Source organism: Mobula hypostoma, chromosome 11 (assembly GCF_963921235.1).
Source record: "Mobula hypostoma chromosome 11, sMobHyp1.1, whole genome shotgun sequence".
NCBI lineage: Eukaryota > Metazoa > Chordata > Chondrichthyes > Myliobatiformes > Myliobatidae > Mobula > Mobula hypostoma.
This window is the reverse complement of record NC_086107.1, coordinates 100,274,913-100,285,943: the sequence shown is the minus strand read 5'-3', so window position 1 is coordinate 100,285,943 and position 11,031 is coordinate 100,274,913. Positions and strand designations below refer to the sequence as shown.

General features: G+C 43.9%; 1 long non-coding RNA gene across 1 annotated transcript; it reads left to right on the top strand.

Moving 5' to 3' along the window:
• The first annotated feature begins 74 nt into the window (after nt 1-74).
• LOC134354013 (uncharacterized) lies at nt 75-5,557 on the top strand. The gene is made up of 3 exons (XR_010019711.1): nt 75-276; nt 1,817-1,963; nt 2,060-5,557. It is a non-coding gene; the product is annotated as an uncharacterized LOC134354013 (long non-coding RNA).
• Nucleotides 5,558-11,031: the final 5,474 nt, after the last annotated feature.

Below are 11,031 nucleotides of genomic sequence, written 5' to 3'. Positions count from 1 at the left end.
ATAGGTGACCGGAGCTGTCTCCAGCCAATCATCTCGCAGCTCTGCGGCCGTTCACTTCCGGGGTTAGTGCCGGAGCGGCGCCCGGACTGAGGCTTTTTGAGGCCCGGTAGGCGGCAGTCCTGTCCGGCAGGGTCGGAGTCGGTCTGGGGTTCGGGATTCTAATCGTTTAATGATAATAATCGTTAGCCTCGGCCAACTGGTCCCTGTCGATCAAGATTGCCATCTAACGTAGTCCACTTCCCATTCGTCAACCTGTCCAAGCTCCTTTCTAATACCGTAAGTTCCACTTCACCTAGAAAGCGCATTCCATATACTCTGAAAGCGTTGCCCCTCAGATTCCTGTGAAATCTCCCCCGTTTTACTTTAAACCTGTGCCCTCTAGTTCTTGATTATCCAACCCTGGGGCGGGGAGTGGGGGTACTCTGCATTCGCCAAACTATTCCCTTATGATTTTGTACGCCTCTTAAAAACTCGCCTTTATTCTATGCTTCAAATAATAAAGTCCCAATGTGCTTGCTGTAACTCTGTCCCTCAAGTCCTGTTAAATCTCTGCAGCTTAATGGCATCTTTCCAATGCCAGGCAACCGAAATTGAACATGATATTCCAAATGTGGACTCACCAGTATCTTGTCAACTGCAACATAACATCCCATGTTCTGTACTCCGTGCCCTGACTAGTGTGGCCAGGAACCTTCCTCCATAAGACATAGAAGGAGAAATAGGCCATTCAACCCATCAGGTCTGACCCACCATTCCAACATGGCTGATTTATTATCCCTCTCAATCCTATTCCCCTGCTTTCTCCCCGTAACCTTTGACGTCCTGACTAATCAAGAAACTATCAACTGCTGCTTAAAATATATCCAATGACTTGGCCTCCACAGCCATCGGTAGCAATGAATTCCACAGATTCCTGTATCCTCAGGCTAAAGAAATCCCTCCTCATCTCTGTTCTAAATAGACATCCCTCTATTCTGAGGCTGTGTCCTCTGGTTCTAGACTCACCCACTTTAGGAAACATTCTCTCCACATCCACAGAATCTTGGCCTTTCAATGTTCGATAGGTTTCAGTAAGATCCTTCCTTCTACTTATCAACTCCAGTGGGTGCTGTAACTCGAGAAACTAATTGAAAGAAAAACAAAGGAGCCCAGAATATTTGTCTCCCTAGTTTTTCTTTCCTTTTCTTTAGCGAGGCACTCCCATATGATGTGGTGGTGCAATGATATATTCACATACTTCTTACGTATGGCCCTTAATGAAGTATGTAAACAATGCTTAAACAATATGTAACGCTCAGTTACATTGGCTCGTATATAACGAAGCCATCTTAAATTTAACATACAAATATATTTACAATATTACTGAAATATTAAATACACTACACTCCTTGCTTAGCTATAAACTCCAGCTCAATATAGAACATTTTTTAACTTAACCATGTAATATGTAGCTTTCTAGTCATAGAGTATATATACTATTTTAGTATATATACACACACAATACTATATAATATAACAACTATATAGACATCAGCAGTATAGTAAATTTTAAATTGTCTAATTTTGATCTAAAGATTTAATTGCTGTGGCTGGTTTCTTACTCTTGGGAGATAACATATATCCTGACAAGGGGTGTTCAGTCTGCTTGGCAGGTGAGACCTGTGGCTGTAAAACAATCGCAGGTCTTGGGGCCTCCTCTCTGGTGGTTGTACGAGTTGACTCTGGGACTGCAGGAAGTAGCTCTGACAGCTTTGGTCACCTTTATTCTCTAACAGCTGACTTTGCTCTCCTCAGCTGACCGATGTGTTGTTTCCAGGTAACATCAGACGCAATCTGCACTGTGTAGGAGAGTGGTCCAGTTCAGTCCCTAATCTTTCCAAGTAACCACTTTTGTAGATCCTCGCCAGGACTACTTGTCCAAGAGTGACACATAAAACCTCCTTGTGTGAGAAACCCTCAAGTGGTAAGCGATGTTTGGTTTAAAGAATTCACACTTCATGTGTCGTGCTCGGAGCTCATAATCTTCTAATCTTTTTAACACTATCTTGAAATTTTGCAGATGTTCCTTGTCTTCCTACCTGCTGTCATCGAGGTAACACTGAATGCCTGGGCAGCCTTACAGCACCTGGTCCGTAGATTTCTGCCAAAGTGCAGGTGCAGATGCTACTCCAAAAATAAGCCTATTACTGTATACGATAAAGCCCTTCGTGGTGAAAAGCATTTTGGACTCTTCTTCCATCTCCATCTGTAGCTAGGCCTCAGCAAAGTCCACTTTGATGAGGTGATTCCCTCCAGAAAGGTTTGCAAATATATAGTCAATCCTGGGCAGAGGTATTAATCTATCTTCAGTTGATGACGACCCTAAAATCACCATAGATCCTGACTTGGCTACTGGAACCACTGGCAATGCCTATGGGCACTACTCAATCTTGGAAAGAATTCCTTCAGCTTCTATGCAATCAACCTCACTGGCTACTTTATATGGATGGTATAAGGAATCGGATGGGCTTTGTAAAACTTGGATGTGACATTTTCACTTAACACTTTTTTACCCTTGATAGTTTTGAGTTTTCCAATGCCATCCTTCAAACACTGCTGTGGCATCATCCAGTACCTTTCTTAATTCGCTTTCAGTTGACTTTACTGGAGGAGATGTAGCAAGCAAATCGTGGCTGGGTCTCCAATCAAGTTGTAGTTGTCTTCATCCAATCAAGGCCCCAGTGCGGGCCTGCCTGTTTTTACCACATACAAGCCCAAAGTGGCTTCTTGGTTGTTGTATTTCACGGTTAGGAATGTCATTCCCACAGGAGTTATCTTTTCTCGAGTGTAAGTTCTTAGTTGGATATCTGCAGGCTTCACTTCATAGAACATAGAACAGTACAACACAGGAACAGGCCATTTAGCCCACAGTGTTGTGCCAAACCAGCTAAAAAGCAGATCAAAAACACCCAAACACTAATCCCTTCTACCTACGCCATGTCCATAGCCCTCCATTTTCCTTATGTCCATGTGCTTACCCAAGCATCTCTTCTTAAAAGCCTCTAGTGTGTTTTCCTCTACCACCATACAAGGCAGCACATTCCAGGCATCCACCACTCTCTGAGTAAAAAATGTACCTCTCACATCCCCCTTGAACCTACCTTCTCTCACCTTCAATGCATGCCTTCTGGCATTACTCATTTCAACCCTGAGAAGCAGATACTCTCTACCTTTCTGAAGCCCAGCAACAACTGTCAAACACTTCCTCTTACTTACCCCTCAAACAGGATCCCACTAAGGAGCACCAGGCCATTGTTTCCCACACCATCTCCGTACTTATTGACTCTGGGGATCTCCCATCCACTGTCACCAATCTCATAGTTCCCTCATCCCACACCTCCCGTTTCTACCTCCTACCCAAGATCCACAAACCTGCCTGTCCAGGTAGACCCATTGTTTCTACTTGTTCCTGCCCCACTGAACTCATATCTGCATAACCTCCACTCGGTTTTATCCTCCCTGGTTCAGTCTCTTCCTACCTACATCCATGACACTTCACATGTTCTTCATCTTTTCAATAACTTCCAGTTCCCTGGCCCCGATCATCTTATTTTCACTATGGATGTCCAGTCCCTTTACACCTCCATCCCTCACCAGGAAGGCCTGAAAGCTTTCTGTTTCTTTCTTAACACCAGACCCAACCAGTTCCCCTCCACCACCACTCTCCTCCGTCTACTGGAACTTGTCCTCACTCTCAATAATTTCTCCTTTGGCTGCTCTCACTTTCTTCAAACAAAAGATGTAGCTACGGGTACTCGCATGGTTCCCAGCTACGCCTGCCTTTTTGTCAGCTACATGGGACGGTCTATGTTCCAAGCCTACACTGGTGACCGTCTTCCATTTTTCCTACGCTACATCGATGACTGCATTGGTGCTGCTTCCTGCACCCTTGCAGAGCTCATCGACTTCATCAATATTGCCTCCAGCTTCCACCCCGCCCTCAAATTTACTTGGTCCATTACTGACACCTCCCTCCTCTTTCTCAAGCTCTCTGTCTCTATCTCCAGAGACAGCTTATCTACTGATGTCTATTATAAACCCATGGACTCTCACAGCTACCTGGGCTATACATCTTCCCACCCTGTTACTTGAAAAAATGCCATCCCCTTCTCTCAATTCCTCCGTCTCCAATACATCTGCTCTCAGGATGCGGCTTTTCATTCCAGAAAGAAAGGAGATGTACTTCTTTAAGAAAGGGGCTTCCCTTCGTCCACCATCAACACTGCCCTCAGCCGTATCTCTTCCATTTCGTGCACGTCTGCATTCACCACATCCTCCCGTCACACCATCAGAGATAGGGTTCCTCTTATCATCACATACCACCACACTATCCTCCGTGTCCAGCATATAATTCTCCTTAACTTCTGCCATCTCCCACGGGATCCCACTACCAAGCACGTCTTTCCCTCCCCTGAATTTCTGCTTTCCACAGGGATCGTTCCCTATGTGACTCCCTTGGCCATTCGTCCCTCCCCACTGATCTCCCTCCCGGCCCTTATCCTTGCAAGTGGAACAAGTGCTACACCTGCCCCTACACCTCCTCCCTCACTACCATTCAGGGCCCCAAACAACCCTTCCAGGTGAGGTGACGCTTCACCTGTGAATCTGTTGGGGTCATCTATTGTATCCGATGCTCCCAGTGTAGCCTCCTGTATATTGGTGAGACCCGACGTAGATTGGGAGACTGTTTCACCGAGCGCCTATGTTCCATCCGCCAGAAAAAGCAGGATCTCCCAGTGGCTACCTATTTTAATTCCACTTCCCATTCCGACATGTCAGTCCATGGCCTCCTCTACTGTCACGATGAGGCCACATTCAGGTTGGAGGAGCAACACATTATAGTCCATCTGGGTAGCCTCCAACCTGATGGCACGAACATCAATTTCTCGAACTTCTGGTAATGCCTCCACCCACGTTCACCATTCTTCATAACCATTTCGTTCTCTCACCTTATCTCCTTACCTGCCAATCGCCTCCCTCTGGTGCTCCACCTCCTTTTCTTTCTTCCATGGCCTTCTGTCCTCTCCTAGGTCCCCCTTCTCCAGCCCTGTATCTCTTTCACCAATCAACTATCCAGCTCTTTATTTCACCCCTCCCCCTCCCAGTTTCACCTATCTCCTTGTGTTTCTTCCACCCCACCTTCTTACTCTGACTCCTCATCATTTTTTTTCTCCAGTCCTGATGAAGGGTCTCGGCCAAAATATTGACTCTACTCATTTCCATGGATGCTGCCTGGCCTGCTGAGCTCCCCCAGCATTTTGTGAGTGTTGGTTGAATTTACAGCAGACTTTCTCTTGTCTGCAGTTGGACTCTCTGTCCACTATATCTGTGCCTCAAATAATCTTGTTCAAAGGTCAAAGTAAATTTATTATCAGAGTACATACATTTCAACACATACAACACTGAGATTCTTTTTTCTGTGAGTGTACTTAGCAAATCTATAGAGTAGTAATTGTAAACAGGATCTGTAAACTGTAAACAAACTGTGCAAATGCAGATAATAAATAAATAGCAGTAAATAATGAGCATAAAATAACAAGATAAAAGAGTCCTTGAATGTAGTTATCCTCTGGTTCAAGAGCCTCATGGCTGAGTTCTTGAACCTGTAACTGTTCTTGAACCTGGTGGTCTGAGACCTGAGGTACTTGTACCTTCTATCTGCTGGCAGCAGCGAGAAAGGAGCATGGCCTTGGTGGCGAGGATCTTTCTTGATGGATGTTGCTTTTCTGCAGCAATGTTTCATGTGGATGTGCTCAATGGTTGGGAGGGATTTACCCGTGATGTACTGGGCCGAATCCACTATCTTTTGAAGGCTTTTCCACTCAAAGGAATTGGTGTTCCCATATCAGGCAGTAGTGCATCCAGTCAGCACCTTTTCCACCACACATCTGTAGAGGTTTGCCAAGGTTTTTGATGATGTGCTAAATCTCTGTAGACTCCTGACATTAGGAGGCGCTGTTATATTTTGTATGATGTGTCCAGGATAGGTTCTCTGTGATAGTGACACCCAGGAATTTAAAGTTACTGACCTTCTCCCCCTCTGATCCTCCAATAATTAGACCATAAGACATAGGAGCAGAATTAGGCCATTTGGTCCCCTGAGTTTGCTCCACCATTCAACCGTGACTGATCCTTTTTTTCCTCTCCTCAGCCCCGCTCACTGGCCTTCTCCCCGTAACTTTTGATGCCATGTCCAATGAAGAACCTATCAACTCTGCCTTAATAATCCCAATGATCTGGCTTCCACAGCTACCTGTGGTAACAAAATTCCATAAATTCACCACCCTCTGCTGAACAAATTTCTCTGCATCTCTGTTTTAAATGGACGCCCCTCTATCCTGAGGCTGTGCCCTCTTGTCCTAGACTCCCCCAGCATGGGAAACATCCTTTCCACATCTACCCTGTCTAGGCCTTTCAACATTCAAAAAGTTTCAATGAGATCCATTTTCATCCTTCTAAATCCCAGCGAATGCAAACCCAGAGCCATCAAATGTTCCTTGTATAATAACCCTTTCATTCGTGGAATCACCTTTGTGAACCTCCTCTGATCTCTCTCCAATGCCAATATGTCTTTTCTTAGATGAGGAGCCCAAAACTATTCACAATACTGAAGGTGAGGCCTCACCAGTGCCTTACAAAACCTCAGCATCACATCCTTGCTCATGTATTCTAGACCTCTTGAAATGAATGCTAGCATCACTTTTGCCTTCCTCACCACTGACTCAACCTTCATTAATCTTCAGGGTGTTCTGCACAAGGACTCCCAAGTGTCTTTGCATCACAGGTTTTTGGATTTTTTCCCCCATTTAGAAAATAGTCTACACATCTATTTCTACTACCAAAGGGCATGACCATGTATTTTACAACGTTGTGTTCCATTTGCCACTTTCTTGCTATTCTCCTAATCTGTCTAAATCCTTCTGCAGCATACCTCAACCCTACCTATCCCTCCACCAATCTTTGTATTATCTGTAAACCTGTCAACAAAGCCATCTATACCATCATGTAAATCATTGATATACAGCATAAAAAGAAGCAATCCCAACACCGACCCCTGCGGAACACCACTAGTCACTGGCAGCCAACAAGAAAAGGATCCTTTCATTCCCACTTGCTGCTTCCTACCAATCAGCCAATGCTCTAACCATGTTAGTAACTTTCCTATAATACCATGGGGTCTTAACTTGGTAAGCAGCCTCATGTGTGGCACCTTGTCAAAGGCCTTCTGAAAGTCCAAATGTACAACATCCTCTGCATCCCCTTTATCTACCCTACTTGTAATCTCCTCAAAGAATTCCAACAGGTTCTTCAGGCAAGATTTTCCCTTAAGAAAATCATGCTGACTTTGTCCTATCTTGTCCTGTGACACCAAGTATTCCATAACCTCATCCTTAACAATTGACTACAACATCTTCCCAACCACTGAGGTCAGGTTAATTAGTCTGTAATTTCCTTTCTGTTCCCTTCCTCCTTTCTTAAAGAGTGGAGTTTTCCAGTCCTCTGGCACCATGCCGGAGTCCATTGAGTTTTGAAAGATAATTTCTTATGCCTCCACAGGCTCTGCTGCTACCTCTTTCAGAACCCTAGGGTGCAGTTCATTTGGTCCAGGTGATTTATGTACCCTTAGGTCTTTCAGCTTTTTGACACCTTAAAGTAGTAACTGCACCCACTGCTCTTCCCTCACACCTTTCAACATCTGGTACACTGCTAGTGTCTTCCACAGTGAAGACTAATGCAAAATACTCCTTTAGTTTATCTACCATCTCCTTCTTCCCCATTATTATTTCTTTTTCCTGTGTAGTTCATTTATTTTTGTCTACCTGACATGCTCTTTTTATGTATCCTACTTTGTTACATTTCCAGTAAGTTTTGCCTTTAAACCTGCATTGGTCTGGTCTGTGTGAGCCCCTGCCACATCGGTAACACGATTTGTTTGGCTAGGCAGGTTTCTGTTTAGACGTTGCAATTTTGCTCACAATAACTTTTATTCCTGACTGCAACTCAGTTCTGTTTCCATTGGTACAGCAATTTCAACTGCTCTTTCAAATATGAGTTGTGCTTCAGTTAGGAGTGTTTTTTGTATGTTTTCTTGAAAGATTCCACAAACTAAACCAACTCTCAGTGCACCATTAAGCCCATCACTGAACTGACAATGCTAGACCAATTTCTTCAATTTAGCTCAGTAAACAGAACCCCTTCCTTTTAATTTTGTTCATGAAAGCTAAAGTGTCTACAATCAACAATGGTTTCAGTTCTAAATGTTCCTTCATTACATTCATGATATCAGCAAAGCTCATTCCGGCTGATTTAGTTGAAGCAGTTTAACTTTTAGAGCCTGTGACCTACAGTTTGAAGAATGACTGAGCGATCTGACGCTTTGCTGTTTTCAGGAGGCGAGCAGCCACGAGGCCTGGAAACTTAGAGATGGAGCGTGGGCCCATGATCGACTCCATTTCTTACCAATCTCACTGATTAAAGCGTTGAGGAAGATTGAAACATTGAGGTGAATGTGGAAGGGGAGTGAGTGTTTAGTGCCATCTGCCAGCCTCTTGTTTGCTGTTGTCAGAAGAGGTATTTGTGTGTGACGGACTTGCTGCTCCTGCCCAAGGGAAAGCCCCGTGTTCCAGTGGTCTCTCTTTCTCCCTCAATGCTTTTGGAAGATGATACCAAAATTCTGGGTCTGTGTTTTATGGATTGGACTGTAGTTCAATTGGATTCTTTCAGTTTAATGTTTTGTATTCTGTGTTTTCACCCATTATTTCCAGTTACCATTTGTGCAATTTGTTTTTTTTTTGCACAGGGGGTTGTGAGGTTTGGGATTTGATGTTCTTGTTGCCATTTGCGCAGTTTTTTTGTGGGGGGAGTTTAGGGTTTGATGTTTTTGATGGCATTTGCACAATTTTTTTTGTGTGGGGGTTTGGGGTTTGAAGTTCCTGTTACTGTTTGCGTGGTTTGTTTTTTTGTGTAAGGGGTTAGGGTTTGGGGTTTAATGTTCTTGTTACTGTTTTCACAATTTGTATTTTTTTGTATATGGAGGGTTGATGTTTTTCTTTGAATGGCTTCCATGATTTTCTTTGTTTCGTGACTGTTTGGAGAAGACGAATCTCAGAGTATGCTGCATATACTTTGATAATAAGTGTACCTTGAACTTCTTAGCAAACTGTATGCTTTTCCACCAATTGCACTGAGCAACACTGGCACTCATTTTTCATTGGCTATTTCATTTCCTTCAATGTACTCCTCAGTTTGTTTAGTGTACATCATCCAGTTATCTGTTGTGCAATCAAATGCATCTACCTTTCTGATGTAGCCAGACATTTCTGCATTTTAAAAAATTTATTACTGATACCAACTACTGGTATTCACAGTCTATGAGCCCGTGAATTTCACCCAGGCCACCAACAGCAGCTCGCCAGAGTCCTCTGTCCTGGGTCAGTCTTTCAAGTTATCTCCAGGTGTAACTCATCTTTTTCTAGGTGAAGATCCTTCCTCTCTGTCCTGGGAATGAGGTCCTTGGAGCTTCTGATGGTGCTTCTCTGGCTCTGGGTTTTTATGAAATGGGGTTGCTAGCCCCATTCCCAACATGCTCCCTTTGACCTCTAGTCATGAATTAATTTATCCAGCTGAAGTCCCTTCATCAGATTTATTTTTACTTATGACAGTAGATGGCCATTCTGGCTATCATAGCCCATCCAACAGCATCCATCTCTCAAATCACGTTTCAGAACTAAAATGATTAGATATGGATGAATTCACACAGGCCCATCCATCATCATGACCTAATCATCTTGATTCTAAACATCAAAATTTGGAAATTCTTTACAGAACGGCCAGCCCTTGGAACACTCATATTGATGAATTTGTTTGTTTGTTATGTGCCATATGATATGACGTAGGCAATCATGGTCTTTCCATGATCATGAATGTTCTTGGCAAATTTTTCATTGGAAGTGGCTTGCCACTGCCTTCTTCTGGGCAGTGTCTTTACAAGACAGGTGACCACAGCCATTATCAATACTCTTCAGAGATTGTCTGCCTGGCACCAGTGGTCACATAACCAGGATTTGTGATATGCACCAGCTGCTGATATGGCCATCCGCCACCTGCACCCATGGCTTCACGTGATCCTAATCGGGGGTGGGGGGTGGTGGCTGAGCAGGTACCACACATTGCCCAAGGGTGACTTGCAGGCTAGAGGAGGGAAGAAGGGCCTTACACCTCCTTACACCTCCACCCCACCACCCAAAATTGATGAATCGTTGATTCAAAAAAAAGGTGAGAGGTCGATGTGTTTGATGAGCTAAGATGGCCATTTGGTGTTCTATTGTCATAAGTAAAACTGTTCAAAGTACATTTACTCTCAAAGTATGTACATATTGTACAACCTTGAGGTTTGTCTCTTTACAGGCAGCCACAAAACAAAGAAACCCAAAAGAACCCATTAAAAAAGAAGACCTTCAAACACCCAAAGTGCAGAGGGAAAGAAAAGAAAACATATGTAGTAAACAATAAAAGTAAGCAAATAGCATTCAGAGCAAGAGTGAGTCCACAGACCTGAAGCACAGAGCAGGCCATAGCCTCAGCCTCAGTTCAGTGCAGAGCCGAGTAAACATCACGTGATGAAGGTAGAGCAATGGATGTAGTGCACAGTATATGGATTTCAGTGAGGCTCCCCATGCAAGGCTCATTCAGAAAGTAAGGAGACATGGGATCCAAGGAGACCTTGCTTTGTGGATCCAGAATTCGCTTGCCTACAGAAGGCAAAGGATGGTTATAGATGTTTATTTTTTCTTGTATCCTACCTGGAGGTCGGTGACCAGTGATGTTCCGCAGGGATCTATTCTGGGACCCCTCCTTTTTGTGATTTCTATAAATGACCTGGATGAAGAAGTAGAAGGATGGGTTAGTAAGTTTGCTGATGACACAAAGGTTGGGGCTCTTGTGGATCGTCTGGAGGATTGTCAGAGGTTATTGTAGGACATTGATAGGATG